The following is a 20,995-nucleotide window of genomic DNA, read 5'->3' as shown; positions in this document are numbered from 1 at the left end:
TATCCGATTCAGTGGTTCGACCCATACTCAGTTTTTTCTCTGGCTCGGTGAACGTACCCCTTTGGCAAACTGGCAAAATTTCGAACGGGCCCCGAGCTGGCGTCAGGGCATAATTATTGATCCGATTCTATCGTATGTTTATAAAATGTTGTTTGGAAGTCTCCAAGACCGAATCTCATATAAGATCTATTGGTTCGACCCATGCTCATTTTTTTTTCCGGCTCGGTGAACATATCCTTTTGGCAATACATGCAACATTTCGAACGGGCCCGGGTGGTGTCAGGGCATAATTATTGATCCGATTCTTTCGTATCTTTATAAAATATTGTATGGAAGTCTCCAAGACCGAGAATCTTATCCGATTCAGTGGTTCGACCCATACTCAGTTTTTTCTCTAAATCAGTGAAAGTACCCCTTTGGCAATACTGGCAAAATTTCGAACGGGCCCCGAGGTGGCGTCAGGGTATAATTATTGATCCGATTCTATCGTATGTTTATAAAATAATGTTTGGAAGTCTCCAAAACCGAATCGATTATCCAATTCATTGGTTCGACCCGTACTCAATTTTTCCTCTTGCTCGGTGAACATACCCCTTTGGTAATACTGGCAAAATTTCGAAATTGCTCCGTGGTGGCGTCAGGGATTAATTATTGATCTGATTCTTTCGTATGTTATAAAATATTGTATGGAAGTCTCCAAGACCGAATCTAATATCCAATCTATAGGTTCGACTCATACTCATTTTTTTCTCCGGCTCGGTGAACATATCATTTTGGCAATACTGGAAAAATTTTGAATGGGCCCCGGGGTGGCGTCAAGGCATAATTATTGATCCGATTCTATCGTATCTATAAAAAATATTGAATGTAAGTCTCCAAGACCGAATTTCTGATCCGATTAAGTGGTTTGACCCATACTCAATCTTTTCTCCGGCTCGGTGAACATACCCCTTCGGCAATACTGCCAAAATTTCGAACAAGCCTCGGGTTGGCGTCAGGGCATAATTATTGATCCGATTGTTTCGTATTTTTATAAAATATTGTATAGAAGTCTCCAAGACCGAATGTTTGATCCGATTCAGTGATTCGACCCATACGCAGTTTTTTCTCTAGCTCGGTGAACATACCCCTTTTGCAATGCTGGCAAAATTTCGAACAGGCCCGGAGATGGAGTCAGGGCATAACTATTGATTCGATTCTATCCATTTGTATAAAATATTTTATGTAAATCTCCAAGACTGATTTTCTAATCCGATTCAGTGGTTCGATCCATACTCTGTTTTTTCTCCGGCTCGGTGAACATACCCATTTGGCAATACTTGCAAAATTTCGAACGGACCCCGCGGTGACGTCAGGGCATAATTATTGATCAGATTATTTCGTATGTGTATAAAATATTGTATGGAAGTCTTTAAAACCGAATTTCTGATCCGATTCAGTGGTTCAACCCATACTCAGTTTTTTCTCCGGCTCAGTGAGCATACCACTTTGGCAACACTTGCAAAATTTCAAACGGGCCCTAGGGTGTCGTCAGGGCATATATGTTTATCCGATTATTTCGTAGATTTATAAAATATTGTATGAAAGTCTCCAAGACCGAATCTTTTATCAGATCTAGTGCTGATTTTTTCTCTGTCTCGGTGAACATACCTCTTTGGCAATACTGGAAATATTTCGAACGGGCCCGGGGTGGCGATAGGGCATAATTATTGATCTGATTCATTCGTACCTTTATAAAATATTCTATGGAAGTCTCCAAGACCGAATCTCTTGTCCGATTCAGCGGTTCGAACCATACACAGTTTTTTCTCCATCTCGGTGAACATACCCCTTTGGCAATACAGGCAATATTTTGAACAGTCCCGGGTGGCGTCAGGGCATAATTATTGATCCGTTTCTTTCTTATCTTTATAAAATATTGTATGGAAGTCTCCAAGACTGAGAATCTTATCCGATTCAGTGGTTCGACCCATACTCAGTTTTTTCTCTGGCTCGGTGAACGTACCCCTTTGGCAATACTGGCAAAATTTCGAACGGGCCCCGAGCTGGCGTTGGGGCATAATTATTGATCCGATTTTATCGTATGTTTATAAAATGTTGTTTGGAAGTCTCCAAGACCGAATCTCATATAAGATCTATTGGTTCGACCCATGCTCATTTTTTTCTCCGGCTCGGTGAACATATCCTTTTGGCAATACAGGCAACATTTCGAACGGCCCGGGAGGCGTCAGGGCATAATTATTGATCCGATTCTTTCGTATCTTTATAAAATATTGTATGGACGTCTCCAAGACCGAGAATCTTATCCGATTCATTGGTTCAACCCATACTCAGTTTTTTCTCTAAATCGGTGAAAGTACCCCTTTGGCAATACTGGAAAAATTTCGAACGGGCCCCGAGGTGGCGTCAGGGCATAATTATTGATCCGATTCTATCGTATGTTTATAAAATATTGTTTGGAAGTCTCCAAAACCGAATCGATTATCCAATTCATTGGTTCGACCCATACTCAATTTTTCCTCTTGCTCGGTGAACATACCCCTTTGGTAATACTGGAAAAATTTCGAAATTGCTCCGTGGTGGCGTCAGGGATTAATTATTGATCTGATTCTTTCGTATGTTATAAAATATTGTATGGAAGTCTCCATGACCGAATCTAATATCCAATCTATAGGTTCGACTCATACTCATTTTTTTCTCCGGCTCCGTGAACATATCCTTTTGGCAATACTGGAAAAATTTTGAATGGGCCCCGGGGTGGCGTCAAGGCATTATTATTGATCCAATTATTTCGTATCTATATAAAATATTGTATGTAAGTCTCCAAGACCGAATTTCTGATCCGATTTTGTGGTTTGACCCATACTCAATCTTTTCTCCGGCTCGGTGAACATACCCCTTTGGCAATACTGCCAAAATTTCGAACAAGCCACGGGTTGGCGTCAGGGCATAATTATTGATCCGATTGTTTCGTATCTTTATAAAATATTGTATAGAAGTCTCAAAGACCGAATGTTTGATCCGATTCAGTGGTTCGACCCATACGCAGTTTTTTCTCTGGCTCGGTGAACATACCCCTTTTGCAATGCTGGCAAAATTTCGAACGGGCCCGGAGATGGAGTCAGGGCATAATTATTGATCCGATTCTATCCATTTGTATAAAATATTGTATGTAAATCTCGAAGGCCGATTTTCTAATCCGATTCAGTGGTTCGATCCATACTCTGTTTTTTCTCCGGCTCGGTGAACATACCCATTTGGCAATACTTGCAAAATTTCAAACGGACCCCGCGGTGGCGTCAGGGCATAATTATTAGTACGGTTCTTTCGTATCTTTATAAAATATTGAATGGAAGTCTCCAAGACCGAATCTCTTATCCGATTCAGTGTTTCGACCCATACTCAGTTTTTTGTTCGGCTCGGTGAACATACCCCTTTTGCAATACTGGCCAAATTTCGAACGGGCCCCGGGGTGTCGTCAGGGCATAATTATTGATCCGATTTTTTCGTATATTTATAAAATATTGTATGGAAGTCTCCAAGACCGAATCTCATATCAGATCTATTGGTTTGACCCATGCTCATTTTTTTCTCCGGCTCGGTGAACATATCCTTTTGGCAATACTGGCAATATTTCGAACGGGCCCGGGTGGCGTCAGGGCATAATTATTGATCCAATTCTTTCGTATCTTTATAAAATATTGTATGGAAGTCTCCAAGACCGAGAATCTTATCCGATTCAGTGGTTCGACCCATACTCAGTTTTTTCTTTGACTTGGTGAACGTACCCCTTTGGCAATACTGGCAAAATTTCGAACGGGCCCCGAGGTGGTGTCAGGGCATAATTATTGATCCGATTCTATCGTATCTTTATAAAATAATGTTTGGAAGTCTCCAAAACCGAATCGATTATCCAATTCATTGGTTCGACCCATACTCAATTTTTCCTCTTGCTCGGTGAACATAACCCTTTGGTAATACTGGCAAAATTTTGAAATTGCTCCGTGGTGGCGTCAGGGAATAAATATTGATCTGATTCTTTCGTATGTTATAAAATATTCTATGGAAGTCTCCAAGACCGAATCTCATATCCGATCTATAGGTTCGACTCATACTCATTTTTTTCTCCGGCTCGGTGAACATATCCTTTTGGCAATACTGGCAAAATTTCGAACTGGCCCCGGGGTGGCGTCAAGGCATAACTATTGATCCGATTCTTTCGTATCTATATTAAATATTGTATGTAAGTCTCCAAGACCGAATTTCTGATCTGATTCAGTGGTTCGACTCATACTCAATTTTTCTTCGGCTCGGTGAACATACTCCTTTAGCAATACAGGCAAAATTTCGAACGGGCTCCAGGGTGGCGTAAGGATATAATTATTATTCTGATTCTTTCGTATCTTTATAAAATATTTTATGTAAGTCTCCAAAACCGAATATCTTATCCGATTTAGTGGTTCTACCCATATTCAGTTTTTTCTCAGGCTCAGTGAGCATACCCTTTTGGCAATACTGGCAAAATTTCGAACGGACCCCGCAGTGGCGTCAGGGCATAATTATTGATCTGATTATTTCGTATGTGTATAAAATATTGTATGGAAGTATTTAAGACCGAATTTCTGATCCGATTCAGTGGTTCAAAATAACTTTCAAGATATTACCATTCCACCCTTAAACTAAACTTTTACCCAAAATTGATCCCATCTACAATCTTTGAGGACCTCATTGCAAATCATACATATATTATCCATTTAACCCGTTTACCCTGTGCCCAAGCCCGATACCCGTTTCACGAACCCGATTACCCATTGGCTTAGCTTGGACCTCAATCTTCGCATCTATGATGGTAACCAAATCAAGGAACGTATTATGCCTTCCATATACGGCTAACTGACACTCATAATATGGTAATTAGTTCAAATCGAATCTGCAGATCGTTATTACCTAGCCGACCCTAACCCTAGATCAAAATGCGTATAAACTTTCGTAATAATTCAATTAAATTTATATACACCGTCATATATACCTCGCGATCAAATCCCCTAACTCTAATTTGATTAGTAAGTTTTGCAAAGTATCTGTTCTTGGGTCGCGTTGCCGAAGACTTGACGACCATTTAACCCTCGGATAAACAACGATAAAGGTATCTAAGTGTACTGTTATGTTCGTTTTGTTACACTTGTCCATAGCCCTCTGTCTAATCTTTCAATTATCGATCAATTGAACGGATTAACGTATTAGGGTTCATATGTTCATAATGGTTGTTTGTCTGTCTGTTTATTTTATCACCGTATCAAGTTATAACCGCTTAACACCCTAGTCCAGTTGGCTAGGGTGGTGGTCTCATGCTTCCAGTCGCTAGTGGGTCGTAGGATCAAACCTCCCCAGCCCCGTTTTGCTTTGTTTTTTTATTGTTAATTGTTATTTAAAACCCATATTAACTCATTTATTTATTTAAATTATATTATAAACTCAAAAATAAATTTTATTGTTAAAACCGACACAGTTATTAGTCTTTTCCGAACCTATGTTAAAAACGATATATAAATGTATATATTTGTATATATAAACGTATGAATATGTATCATGTATAAAAATTTATTTTAATAAGATTTTAAAATCTAATATATATATATATATATATATGTAATCTTGTTAAATTACATACTTTAAGTATTTTGTAAAAGATCGTAATATTATTATTATTATTATTATTATTATTAATATTATTTATTAATCATTTAGTATTTACAATACTTATCAATAATAAACATATATTAAACGTATTTTTAGATTGAGAAAACAAATCTCTTTATATAATTTATAAAATCTTTATAAGTATTTATTCGAGTATTTTTACTTGTTTATTATAATTAAATCATATTTATTACGATAAAACTTTGATAAAAATGTTGATAATAAATCTAAAGCTTTTGTAAAGATTACACTCGATCATTAAACCCGAACTTCTCTCTAGTTTTAGATTTTTTATTTAATCTGTATTTATTCCGTAATTATTTTATTACTTAGGATTCTTGTCGGTATTTTCCTGAAGCGCGTGATTTCCGCGAATCATCATTCCTAATATTTCTCTTTTTACTTTTGTTTCGTCTATCGAGGTGAGTACCACATTCCCCCTTTTTACTCGTTTTCATACTGTTTTGGGGACATATGCGTAAATTACTTTTACATATATACTTATACTCAAAATTGCAACTTTGTCTTATGTGTTAACAACTTATACCTTACTTGTTTATGTGCTTATTTGCTTTGTATGCTTTCGCATTCGGAAAGGTCCAACATAATCTCAGTCTAGTATGATCATACGCCAATCGTTTGCCTTTGTGCTTCTCGACATCTCAGTTATACTTGCTCATTTGGTTATTTTGTTATTCTCATATGACTTGTTGCAGCTACATATTTTGTTATATATACTATATGTACAACTAAACTGGTGTGTTGCTCACTCAACATGTGTTGTTGTCAAAACTTTATTTTATACGCATATGCAGGTTGGTGAAGACTTAGTGAAGAATTTAGCTAGAAGAATATTTTAATCAAGAAATATAAAATTTCTATTGTTGTATGAATTATGTACTTGTTTGTATTTGATTTATTTGATAATTGAATTCAATTAATAGATATTGTCATTTAAATATTGTGCATGATAGTAACCTTTGAAAAGCTGTGAGCAATCAGTCCGCCCCGGCATTTCCGCCGTAGGTTGGGGTGTGACAGATTGGTATCAGAGCCGAAGGTTTAAGATAGGTCGTTAGAAATTGCCTTAGACACATGTTTAGGAACCCTATACGTGCCTATCTGTTTACCTTTATGTGTTTAAATTTAATTGTTTACAGCTTTCTTAGATAATTATTATTTATATCTATTGTATTGTCGTGCACACACACACAAACTCCGAGGCTATGCCTCAACATTCAAAGTAAACTTTTCGAAATTAGATTGCTTTTATTTACGGGAAATTCCTTAAGAATTCCCATATTTTGTTTTCACTCGTAAACCTTAAGGCTAGGTTATGTGGCATGTCCCTACGATAAATGAAAATGGAAGAGAAACTGTGAGTTGGGCACTGGCAAAATGGTTCCAAGAACCAAAGTTAAGACGCTATTCCTTACCTGGGTGATATCCTGACCACAATACTCAACCCTATGGACCCTAGCGAGACCCATAAATGCCATATGACCGACACCTTAGGTTGATTTTAACCGAATTCACAGTGATTTCGTGGCTAAACTCGGTTTTCCCTATTATTGTTTTCCGTTATTTAAATGATTAGTTGGGTGAAAAATCCATGGAACACATGGGCACTCCTACTATTCATTTCTAACCTTAATTTCGTATTTTTGTTGGAGTAATCAACGTGGTGATTTCACAAGATTCTCCGACTACCCATATTTATTTCGATAGTTCGTTATTTAGTTTGGTCGGTTAAAACGCCGTGTAACGCTCATTGGGCCGACAAACTTCATTGCATCGTTAATTCGTTAATTAGTTGAGACGCTCATGGGTTGTCTTTTTTTCGTTGGTTCGTTGGACCAATCAAATTGCCATGGAAAGCTCATGGGAGGCCAACATCCACAATTTATATTTCGTTAGTTTATTGTAACTTAATAAAATAAATCTTAAATTGACTTAACTCCTCATGTAGTCACCACACATTAAACTTATTGACAACATCATTTAACAACTATTTACGCAATGTACCCCCCATCTTATAAACTTTTACTTTTAATCCTCATGACGCAATTCCTCACTTATTAATACAACAATATCATTTTCACATAATTAAACATTTTATTATTCTTATGGTTACTCAATTTATCCTTCATTTTATAAATCATCATTTTTTTGTCCCAATAAAATGTCTCATTCAAGTAACCAACATTATCCTCGACATCAATCCTTTGATTCTCACAACCACCGTATGGCTGCATGTATCGCCAAAGAGTTAACTACTACGATCCCTAGGATAGTAACCCAAATTCGGAACCTCAATGCAACAGATTCAACCTTTCTCACTAATTCCTCTGTTGGTGACCACGAACCATATACCTCCACTCATCCTCACAACAAGAAACGTAAGAACCTTGCCGCAACAAACCCTACCCACTCGCAAGTCTCCTCAAACAAGAAACCTTACCTCGGTTCTTTTCCGCCATGCTCCATTTGTAACTATCATCACTTGGTTGGATCCCTATGTCGTCGCTGCACCCAATGTTATCCTTATGGCCATCTTGCTAACACCTGCCACGTCCCGCCTACTGCACAAGCTGTTCCGCAACAACCTACCCCTCATGCTCAACCTGATGTTACTAATACCCGTGCTTGCTACCATTGTAAGGACCCAAATCACCTCCGTAATGCGTGCGCTCAACTTACCCAAGCCCATCAAGCTCAATATACGACTACACCATACTACTTGACCCATGCTCAATAGGCTCAAACCCATCAACCTCATGCCCCTCAAACTCCTCCCATCAATCAATGTCAACCTTTACTTAACGCAATACTACCAAATCTCGCAACCACAAGCTCAAGTTTACCAAACATATTTCCACCAAACAACTCTCTTGCAAACCGTTAAAGCTCCAATTTTCCTAGCAATACCAAATCAATCTACCTAACTACTTCTACTCTTCCAACTCCTCGTGGTGCCTCAAGTCACGTCAATTAAGCTACTTAACGATTGTGAAGACTTTTGTCGTTCCTTTTATCTATCTTATTTTATTTTTTTTAATTACGTATTGTAACGCCACTTTATGGCCTTGAATTATTTCCGTATTTGAACTATTTATCTTCTATCTAATAAGATGGAAGTCTACTTCCATCTTATTTCCTTACCTTCATTAAGCTATCATTCTTAAACTTTAAATACTTGCATCTTTACGTTAAAAGTCGTCTTTAAATTTCTTTGCTTTATTAAAATTTACTACAACTTTTGAAATCATTTTATACATTGGTGACTTTCTAGTGTTCAAAAATTAAAACTCCTTAAAAATTTTTGTTTCCTCAAATCATGTTTTTACTCAAATGTTTTTTTTTAAACCCGCACGATGAGACGGATCATGTGGATCATCCGAAGATAACAATAATTATGGTTCGAAACATAATTATCGAAGTCCTCGCATGGAAATCATGATCCGAATAGTTGTGTGTCATAATAAAGAACCCGAAGCATGTGAGATAACGGTACAAATGTAGAAATGATAAGGACATGGTGGATACGCCGCTGGTAAATCCTATATATAAGTGCCCTTATCGGATTTGCATTTGGAGCGTTGTTTTAACTATTCAAAATTCGGCGTTATGATAATTTTTTATTAAAATTTTATGATCCTCAAAATTTAATGGTGTTGTCATAGTATTCTTTAATTTTGGGACGAAATTCCCTAAAGTAGTGGAGACTGTAACAACTCGGGTTCCCGAATCGATATATATATTTTTTTATGAATTTATTTATTTATTATTTTTATTTTTATTTATTATACAAAATAACTTTCAAGATATTACCATTCCACCCTTAAACTAAACTTTTACCCAAAATTGATCCCATCTACAATCTTTGAGGACCTCGTTGCAAATCATACATATATTATCCATTTAACCCATTTACCCTGGACCCAAGCCCGATACCCATTTCACGAACCCGATTACCCATTGGCTTAGCTTGGACCTCAATCTTCGCATCTATGATGGTAACTAAATCAAGGAACGTATTATGCCTTCCATATACGGCCAACCGACACTCATTAGATACGTCGTTAGAAATTGCCTTAGACACATGTTTAGGAACCCTATACGTGCCTATTTTTTTACCTTTATGTGTTTAAATTTAATTGTTTACAGCTTTCTTAGATAATTATTATTTATATCTATTGTATTGTCGTGCACACACACACAAACTCCGAGGCTATGCCTCAACATTCAAAGTAAACTTTTCGAAATTAGATTGCTTTTATTTACGGGAAATTCCTTAAGAATTCCCATATTTTGTTTTCACTCGTAAACCTTAAGGCTAGGTTATGTGGCATGTCCCTACGATAAATGAAAATGGAAGAGAAACTGTGAGTTGGGCACTGGCAAAATGGTTCCAAGAACCAAAGTTAAGACGCTATTCCTTACCTGGGTGATATCCTGACCACAATACTCAACCCTATGGACCCTAGCGAGACCCATAAATGCCATATGACCGACACCTTAGGTTGATTTTAACCGAATTCACAGTGATTTCGTGGCTAAACTCGGTTTTCCCTATTATTGTTTTCCGTTATTTAAATGATTAGTTGGGTGAAAAATCCATGGAACACATGGGCACTCCTACTATTCATTTCTAACCTTAATTTCGTATTTTTGTTGGAGTAATCAACGTGGTGATTTCACAAGATTCTCCGACTACCCATATTTATTTCGATAGTTCGTTATTTAGTTTGGTCGGTTAAAACGCCGTGTAACGCTCATTGGGCCGACAAACTTCATTGCATCGTTAATTCGTTAATTAGTTGAGACGCTCATAGGCTGTCCTACTTAGTTGTTTGTTTTTTCGTTAGTTCGTTGGGCCAATCAAATTGCCATGGAAAGCTCATGGGAGGCCAACATCCACAATTTATATTTCGTTAGTTTATTGTAACTTAATAAAATAAATTTTAAACTTACTTAACTCCTCATGTAGTCACCACACATTAAACTTATTGACTACATCATTTAACAACTATTTACACAATGTACCCCCTCATCTTATAAACTTTTACTATTAATCCTCATGACGCAATTCCTCACTTATTAATACAACAATATCATTTTCACATATTATTATTCTTATGGTTACTCAATTTATCCTTCATTTTATAAATCCTCATTTTTTCGACCCATACTCAGTTTTTTCTAGGCTTAGTGAGCATACCCCTTTGGCAATACTGGCAAAATTTCGAACGGGCCCTGGGGTGGCGTCAGGGCATAATTATTGATCCGATTCTTTTGTATATTTATAAAATAATGTATGGAAGTCTCCAAGACCGAATCTCATATCCGATCTAATGGTTCGACCCATACTCATTTTTTTCTCCGGCTCAGAGAACATATCCTTTTGACAATACTAGAAAAATTTCGAACATTCCCCGGGGTGACGTCAAGACATAATTATTGATCTAATTCTTTCGTATGTGTATAAAATAATGTATGTAAGTCTCCAAGACCGAATTTCTTATCAGATTCAGTGGTTGACTCATATTTAGTTTTTTCTCCGGCTCGGTGAACATACCCCTTTAGCAATACTGGCAAAATTTCGAACATGCCCCAGGGTGGCTCAGGGCATAATTATTATTCCGATTCTTTCGTATCTTTATAAAATATTGTATGGAAGCCTCTAAGACCGAATTTCTGATCCGATTCAGTGGTTCGACCCATACTCAGTTTTTTCTCCGAATCAGTGAACATACCCCTTTTGCAATACTGGCAAAATTTCGAACGGGCCCCGGGGTGTCGTCATGGCATAACTATTGATCCGATTTTATCGTATATTTATAAAATATTGTATGGAAGTCTCCAAGACTGAATCTCATATCCGATCTATTGGTTCGACCCATACTCATTTTTTTCTCCGGCTCGGTGAACATATCCTTTTGGCAATACTGGCAAAATTTCGAACGGGCCCCGTGGTGGCGTCAAGGCATAATTATTGATCTGATTTTCTCGTATGTGTATAAAATATTGTATGTAAGTTTCCAAGACCGAATTTTTGATCCGATTCAGTGGTTCGACTCATACTCCGTTTTTTCTCCGGCACGGTAAACATACCATTTAGCAATACTGGCAAAATTTCGAAAGGGCCCGAGGGTGGCGTCAGGACATAATTATTATTCCGATTCTTTCGTATCTTTATAAAATATTGTATGTATGTCTCCAAGACCGAATCTCTTATCCGTTTCAGTGGTTCGACCCATACTCAGTTTTTCCTCTTGCTCGGTGAACATACCCCTTATATAATACTGGTAAAATTTCGAACGAGCCCCGTGGTGGCGTCATGGAATAATTATTTATCCGATTATTTCGTATCTTTATAAAATATTGTACGGAAGTCTCTAAGACCGAATTTCTGATCCGATTCAGTGGTTCAACCCATACTCAGTTTTTTCTCTGGCTCAGTGAGCATACCCCTTTGGCAATACTGGCCACATTTTGAACTGCCCCGCGGTGACGTTAGAGCATAATTATTGATCTGATTATTTCGTATGTGTATAAAATATTGTATGGAAGTCTCCAAGACCGAATTTCTGATCCGATTCAGTGGTTTGAACCATACTCAATCTTTTCTCCGGCTCGATGAACATACCCCTTTGGCAATACTAGCAAAATTTCGAACAGACCACGGTTTGGCGTCAGGGCATAATTATTAATTCGATTGTTTCGTATCTTTATAAAATACTGTATGGAAGTCTCCAAGACCGAATTTTTGATCCAATTTAGTGGTTCGACCCATACTCAGTTTTTTCTCCGGCTTGGTGAACATACCCCTTTAGCAATACTGGCAAAATTTCGAACGGGCCCGAGGGTGGCGTCAGGACATAATTATTATTCCGATTCTTTCGTATCTTTATAAAATATTGTATGTAAGTCTCCAAGACCGAATCTCTTATCCGTTTCAGTGGTTCGACCCGTACTCAGTTTTTCCTCTTGCTCGGTGAACATACCCTTTTTTATTCTGGTAAAATTTCGAACGTGCCCCGTGGTGGCGTCATGGAATAATTATTTATCCGATTATTTCGTATGTTTATAAAATATTGTACGGAAGTCTCTAAGACCGAATTTCTGATCCGATTCAGTGGTTCAAACCATACTCAGTTTTTTCTCAGACTCAGTAAGCATACCCATTAGGCAATACTGGCAAAATTTCGAACGGGCCCCGCGGTGGCGTTAGGACATAATTATTGATCTGATTATTTCGTATGTGTATAAAATATTGTATGGAAGTCTCTAAGACCGAATTGCTGATCCGTTTCAGTGGTATAACCCATACTCAGTCTTTTCTAGGCTTAATGAGCATACCCCTTTGGCAATACTGGAAAATTTTCGAACGAGCCCTGGGGTGGCGTCAGGGCATAATTATTGATTTGATTCTTTCGTATCTTTTTAAAATATTGTATGAGAGTCTCCAAGACCGAATCTCATATCCGATCTATTGGTTCGACCCATACTCATTTTTTTCTCCGGCTCGGTGAACATATCCTTTTGACAATACTAGAAAAATTTCGAACAATCCCCGGGGTGGCGTCAAGGCATAGTTATTGATCTTATACATTCGTATGTGTATAAAATATTGTATGTAAGTCTCCAAGACCAAATCTCTTATCCGATTCAGTGGTTCGACCCATACTCAGTTTTTCCTCTTGCTCGGTGAACATACCCCTTTGGTAATACTGGCAAAATTTCGAACGTGCTCCGTGGTGGCGTCAGGGAATAATTATTGATCCTATTATTTCATATGTGTATAAAATATTGTATGGAAGCCTCTAAGACCGAATTTCTGATCCGATTCAGTGGTTCGACCCATACTCAGTTTTTTCTCCGAATCGGTGAACATAGCCCTTTTGCAATACTGGCAAAATTTCGAACGGGCCCCGGTGTGTCGTCAGGACATAATTATTGATCCGATTTTTTCGTATATTTATAAAATATTGTATGGAAGTCTCCAAAACCGAATCTCATATCTGATCGATTGGTTCGACCCATAATCATTTTTTCTCCGGCTCGGTGAACATATCCTTTTGGCAATACTGGCAAAATTTCGAACGGCCCCCGGGGTGGCGTTAAGGCATAATTATTGATTGATTCTTTCGTATGTGTATAAAATATTGTATGTAAGTTTCCAAGACCGAATTTCTGATCCGATTCAGTGGTTCGACTCAAACTCAGTTTTTTCTTCGGCTCGGTGAACATACCCCTTTAGAAATACTGGCAAAATTTCGAACGAGCCCGAGGGTGGCGTCAGGACATAATTATTCTTCCGATTCTTTCGTATCTTTATAAAATATTATATGTAAGTCTCCAAGACCGAATCTCTTATCCGATTCAGTGGTTCGACCCACACTCAGTTTTTCCACTTGCTCGGTGAACATACCCCTTTAATAATACTGGTAAAATTTCGAACGTGCCTCGTAGGGCGTCATGGAATAATTATTAATCCGATTATTTTGTATGTGTATAAAATATTGTATGGAAGTTTCTAAGACCGAATTTCTGATCCGATTCTGTGGTTCAACCCATACTCAGTTTTTTCTCAGGCTCAGTGAGCATACCCCTTTGACAATACTTGCAAAATTTTGAACGGCCCCGCGGTGGCGTTAGGGCATAATTATTGATCTGATTATTTCGTATGTGTATAAAATATTGTATGGAAGTCTCTAAGACCGAATTTCAGATCTGATTCAGTGGTTCTACCCATACTCAGTTTTTTCTCCGGCTCAGTGAGCATACCCCTTTGGCAATACTGGCAATATTTCGAATGGGCCCTGGGTGGCGTCAGGGCATAAATATTTATCCGATTCTTACGTATCTTTATAAAATACTGTATGTAAGTCTCCAAGACCGAATCTCTTATCCGAATCATTGGTTCGACCCATACTCAGTTTTTTCTCCGGCTCGGTGAACGTACCCCTTTGGCAATACTGGGAAAATTTCGAACGGGCCCGAGGTGGCGTCAGGGCATAATTATTGATCTGATTCTATAGTATGTTTATAAAATATTGTTTGGAAGTCTCCAAAACCGAATCTCTTATCCAATTCAGTGTTCGACCCATGCTCAGTTTTTCCTCTTGCTCGGTGAACATACACCTTTGGTAATACTGGAAAATTTTTGAAAGTGCCCCGTGGTGGCGTCAGGGAATAATTATTGATCCGATTCTTTCGTATATGTATAATATATTGTATGGAAGTCTCCAAGACCGAATTTCTGATCCGATTCAGTGCTTTGACCCATACTCAATCTTTTTTCCGGCTCGATGAACATACCCCTTTGGCAATACTGGCAAAATTTCGAACAGACCACGGGTTGGCGTCCGGGCATAATTATTAATTCGATTGTTTCGTATCTTCATAAAATATTGTATGGAAGTCTCCAAGACCGAATTTTTTATCTGATTTAGTGGTTCGACCCACTCAAGTTTTTTCTTCGGCTCAGTGAGCATACCACTTTGGCAATACTGTCAAAATTTCGAACGGGCCCGAAGATGGAATCAGGGCATATCTATTGATACGATTATATCGTATGTGTATAAAATATTGTATGTAAATCTCCAAGACCGAATTTCTGATCCGATTCAGTGGTTCGATCCATACTCAGTTTTTCTCCGGCTCGGTGAACATACCCCTTTGGCAATACTGGCGAAATTTCGAACGGCCCCCGGGGTGGCGTCAGGGTATAATTATTAGTACGGTTCATTCGTATCTTTATAAAATATTGTATGGAAGTCTCCAAGAACGAATCTCTTACCCGATTCAGTGGTTTGACCCATACTTGGTTTTTTTTCTGACTCGATGAACATACCCCTTTTGCAATACTGGCAAAATTTCGAACGGGCCCCGGGGGTGTCGTCTGGACATAATTATTGATCCGATTTTTTCGTATATTTATAAAATATTGTACGGAAGTCTCCAAGACCGAATCTCATATCCGATCTATTGGTTCGACCCATACTCATTTTTTTCTCCGGCTCGGTGAACATATATCCTTTTGGCAATACTGGCAGAATTTCGAACGGGGCCCCGGGGTGGCGTCAAGGCAAAATTATTGATCTGATTCTTTCGTATATGTATAAAATATTGTACGTAAGTCTCCAAAACCGAATTTCTGATCCGATTCAGTGGTTTAACCCATACTCAATCTTTTCTCCGGCTCGATGAACATACCCCTTTGGCAATACTAGCAAAATTTCGAACAGACCACGGTTTGGCGTCAGAGCATAATTATTAATTCGATTGTTTCGTATCTTTATAAAATACTGTATGGAAGTCTTCAAGACCGAATTTTTGATCCGATTTAGTGGTTCGACCCATACTCATTTTTTTTTCCGGCTCGGTGAACATACCCTTTTAGCAATACTGGCAAAATTTCGAACGGGCCTCAGGGTGGCGTCAGGACATAATTATTATTCCGATTCTTTCGTATCTTTATAAAATATTGTATGTAAGTCTCCAAGACCGAATCTCTTGTCTGATTCAGAGGTTTGACCCATACTCAGTTTTTCCAATTGCTCGGTAAACATACCCCTTTGGTAATACTGGCAAAACTTCGAGCGTGCCCCGTGGTGGCGTCAGGGAATAATTACTGATCCGATTATTTCGTATGTGTATAAAATATTATATGGAAGTCACTAAGCCCGAATTTCTGATCTGATTCAGTGGTTCAACCCATACTCGGTTTTTTCTCAGACTAAGTGAGCATAGCACTTTGGCAATACTGGCAAAATTTCGAACGGGATCCGCGGTGGCATTAGGGCATAATTATTGATCTGATTATTTCGTATGTGTATAAAATATTGTATGGAAGTCTCTAAGACCGAATTTCTGATCCGCTTTAGTGGTTCAACCCATACTCAGTTTTTTCTCCGGCTCAGTGAGCATTCACCTTTGGCAATACTGACAAAATTTCGACCGAGCCCAGGGTGGCGTCTGGGCATAATTATTAATTCGATTATTTCGTATCTTTATAAAATATTATATGGAAGTCTCCAAGACCGAATCTCTTATCCGATTCAGTGGTTCGACCCACACTCAGGTTTTCTCCGGCTCGGTGAACGTACACCATTGGCATTACTGGAAAAATTTCGAACGGGCCCCGAGGTGGCGCCAGGGCATAATTATTGATCCGATTCTATCGTATGTTTATAAAATACTGTTTGGAAGTCTCCAAAATCGAATCTCTTATCCAATTCGATGGTTCGACCCATACTCAGTCTTTCCTCTTGCTCGGTGTACATACCCCTTTTAGTAATACTAACAAAATTTCGAAAGTGTCCCGTGGTGGCGTAAGGGAATAGTTATTGATCCGATTCTTTCGTATGTGTATAAAATATTGTATGGAAGTCTCTAATACCGAATTTCTGATCCGATTTAGTGGTTCAACGCATACTCAGTTTTTTCTCCGGCTCGATGAACAAACCCCTTTGGCCATACTGGCAAAATTTCGAACAGACCACGGGTTGGCGTTAGGGCATAATTATTGATTCGATTGTTTCATATGTTTATAAAATAATGTATGGAAGTCTTAAAGACCGAATTTTTGATCCGATTTAGTGGTTCGACCCATACTCAGTTTTTTCTCCAGCTCAGTGAGCATACCCCTTTGGCAATACTTGAAAATTTTGAACGGGCCCGGAGATGGAGTCAGGGCATAATTACTGATACGATTCTATCGTATGTGTATAAAATATCGTATGTAAATCTCCAAGACAGAATTTCTGATCCGATTCAGTGATTCGATCCATACTCAGTTTTTCTCCGACTCGGTGAACATACCCCTTTGGCAATACTGGCAAAGTTTCGAACGGGCCCCGGGGTGGCGTCAGGGCATAATTATTAGTAAGGTTCTTTCGTATCTTTATAAAATATTGTATGCAAGTCTTCATGACCGAATCTCTTACCCGATTCAGTGGTTCGACCCATACTCAGTTTTATCTCCGACTCGGTGAACATACCCCTTTTGCAAAACTGGCAAAATTTCGAACAGGCCCAGGGGTGTTGTCAGGGCATAATTATTGATCCGATTTTTTCGTATATTTATAAAATAATGTATGGAAGTCTCCAAGACCGAATCTCATATCCGATCTATTGGTTCGAACCATATTCATTTTTTTCTCCGGCTCGGTGAACATACCCCTTTGGCAATACTGGCAATATTTCGAACCAGCCTGGGGAGGCGTCAGGACATAATTATTATTCCGATTCTTTGGTATCTTTATAAAATATTGTATGTAAGTCTCCAAGACCGAATCTCTTATCTGATTCTGTGGTTCGACCCATACTCAGTTTTTCCTATTGGTCAGTAAACATACCCATATGGCAATACTGGCAAAAATTCGAGCATGCCCCGTGGTGGCGTCAGGGAATAATTACTTATCCGATTATTTCGTATGTATATAAAATATTGTATGGAAGTCTCCAAGACCGAATTTCTGATCTGATTCAGTGGTTCAACCCATACTCGGTTTTTTCTCAGACTCAGTGAGCATACCCCTTTGGCAATACTGAAAAAATTTCGAACGGGCCCCGCGGTGGCGTTAGAGCATAATTATTGATCTGATTATTTCGTATGTGTATAAAATATTGTATGGAAGTCTTTAAGACCGAATTTTTGATCCGATTTAGTGGTTCAACCCATACTCAGTTTTTTCTCCGGCTCATTGAGCATTCACCGTTGGCAATACTAACAAAATTTCGACCGGGCCTTGGGGTGGCGTCAGGTCATAATTATTGATTTGATTCTTTCTTATCTTTATAAAATATTGTATGGAAGTCTCCAAAACCGAATCTCATATCCGATTCAGTGGTTCGACCCATACTCAGTTTTTTCTCCGGCTCGGTGAACGTACCCCTTTGGCAATACTGCAAAATTTCGAACGGGCCCCGAGGCGGCGTCAGGGCATAATTATTGATCCGATTCTATCGTATGTTTATAAAATATTGTTTGGAAGTGTCCAAAACCGAATCTCTTATCCAATTCAGTGGTTCGACCCATACTCAGTTTTTCCTCTTTCTCGGTGAACATACCCGTTTTATTAATACTAACAAAATCCGAAAGTGCCCCGTGGTGACGTTGTTATTGATCCGATTCTTTCGTATGTGTATAAAATATTGTATGGAAGTCTCCAACACCGAATTTTTGATCCGATTCAGTGGTTTGATCCATACTCAATCTTTTATCTGGCTCGGTGAACATACCCCTTTGGCAATAATGGTAAAATTTCAAACAGACCACGGGGTTGGCGTCAGGGCATAATTATTGATTTGATTGTTTCGTATCTTTATAAAATAATGTATGGAAGTCTCAAAGACCGAATTTTTGATCCGATTTAGTGGTTCGACCCATACTCAGTTTTTTATCCGGCTCAGTGAGCATACCCCTTTGGCAATACTTGCAAAATTTTGAACGGGCCCGGAGATGGAGTCAGGGCATAATTACTTTTACGATTTATTGTATGTGTATAAAATATCGTATGTAAATCTCCAAGACCGAATTTTTGATCCGATTCAGTGATTCGATCCATACTCAGTTTTTCTCCGACTCGGTGAACATACCCATTTGGCAATACTGGCAAAGTTTCGAACGGGCCCCGGGGTGGCGTCAGGGCATAATTATTAGTACGTTTCTTTCGTATCTTTATAAAATATTGTATGCAAGTCTCCAAGACCGAATCTCTTACCCGATTCAGTGGTTCGACTCATACTCAGTTTTTTCTCTGACTCGGTAAACATACCCCTTTTGCAATACTGGCAAAATTTCGAACGGGCCCCGGGGTGTCGTCAAGGCATAATTATTGATCCGATTTTTTCGTATATTTATAAAACATTGTATGGAAGTCTCCAAGACCGAATCTCATATCCGATCTATTGGTTCGACCCATACTCATTTTTTTCTCCGGCTCGGTGAACATACCCTTTTGGCAATACTGGCAATATTTCGAACGTGCCCAGGGTGGCGTCAGGACATAATTATTATTCCGATTCATTCGTATGTTTATAAAATATTGAATGTAAGTCTCTAAGACCGAATCTCTTATCTGATTCAGTGGTTCGACCCATACTGAGTTTTTCCTTTTGCTCGGTGAACATACCCCTTTGGTAATACTGGCAAAACTTCGAGTGTGCCCCGTGGTGGCGTCAGGGAATAATTACTTATCCGATTATTTCAGATGTGTATAAAATATTTTATGGAAGTCTCCAAGACCGAATTTCTGATCTGATTCAGTGGTTTAACCCATACTCGGTTTTTTCTCAGACTCAGTGAGCATACCCCTTTGGCAATACTGAAAAAATTTCGAACGGGCCCCGCGGTGGCGTTAGGGCATAATTATTGATCTGATTATTTCGTATGTGTATAAAATATTGTATGGAAGTCTTTAAGACCGAATTTCTAATCCGATTTAGTGGTTCAACCCATACTCAGTTTTTTCTCCGGCTCATTGAGCATTCACCGTTGGCAATACTAACAAAATTTCGACTGGGCCTTGGGGTAGCGTCAGGTCATAATTATTGATTCGATTCTTTCGTATCTTTATAAAATATTGTATGGAAGTCTCCAAAACCGAATATCTTTTCCGATTCAGTGGTTCGACCCATACTCAGTTTTTTCTCCGGCTCGGTGAACGTACCCCTTTGGCAATACCGCAAAATTTCGAACGGGCCCCGAGGCGGCGTCAGGGCATAATTATTGATCCGATTCTATCGTATGTTTATAAAATATTGTTTGGAAGTCTCCAAAACCGAATCTCTTATCCAATTCAGTGGTTCGACCCATATTCAGTTTTTCCTCTTTCTCGGTGAACATACCCGTTTTATTAATACTAACAAAAATCCGAAAGTGCCCCATGGTGGCGTTGTTATTGATCCGATTCTTTCGTATGTGTATAAAATATTGTATGGAAGTCTCCAACACCAAATTTTTGATCCGATTCAGTGGTTTGATCCATACTCAATCTTTTATCCGGCTCGGTGAACATACCCCTTTGGCAATAATGGTAAAATTTCAAACAGACCACGGGGTTGGCGTCAGGGCATAATTATTGATTTGATTGTTTCGTATCTTTATAAAATAATGTATGGAAGTCTCAAAGACCGAATTTTTGATCCGATTTAGTGGTTCGACCCATACTCAGTTTTTTATCCGGCTCATTGAGCATACCCCTTTGGCAATACTTGCAAAATTTTGAACGGGCCCGGAGATGGAGTTAGGGCACAATTACTGATACGATTTATTGTATGTGTA

This window comes from Bidens hawaiensis, unplaced genomic scaffold, assembly GCF_021521415.1.
Source record: "Bidens hawaiensis isolate Kalapana, Puna unplaced genomic scaffold, B.hawaiensis_p1.1 tig00033852_1, whole genome shotgun sequence".
NCBI classification, from domain to species: Eukaryota; Viridiplantae; Streptophyta; class Magnoliopsida; order Asterales; family Asteraceae; genus Bidens; species Bidens hawaiensis.
This window is presented reverse-complemented; position numbering follows the sequence as displayed.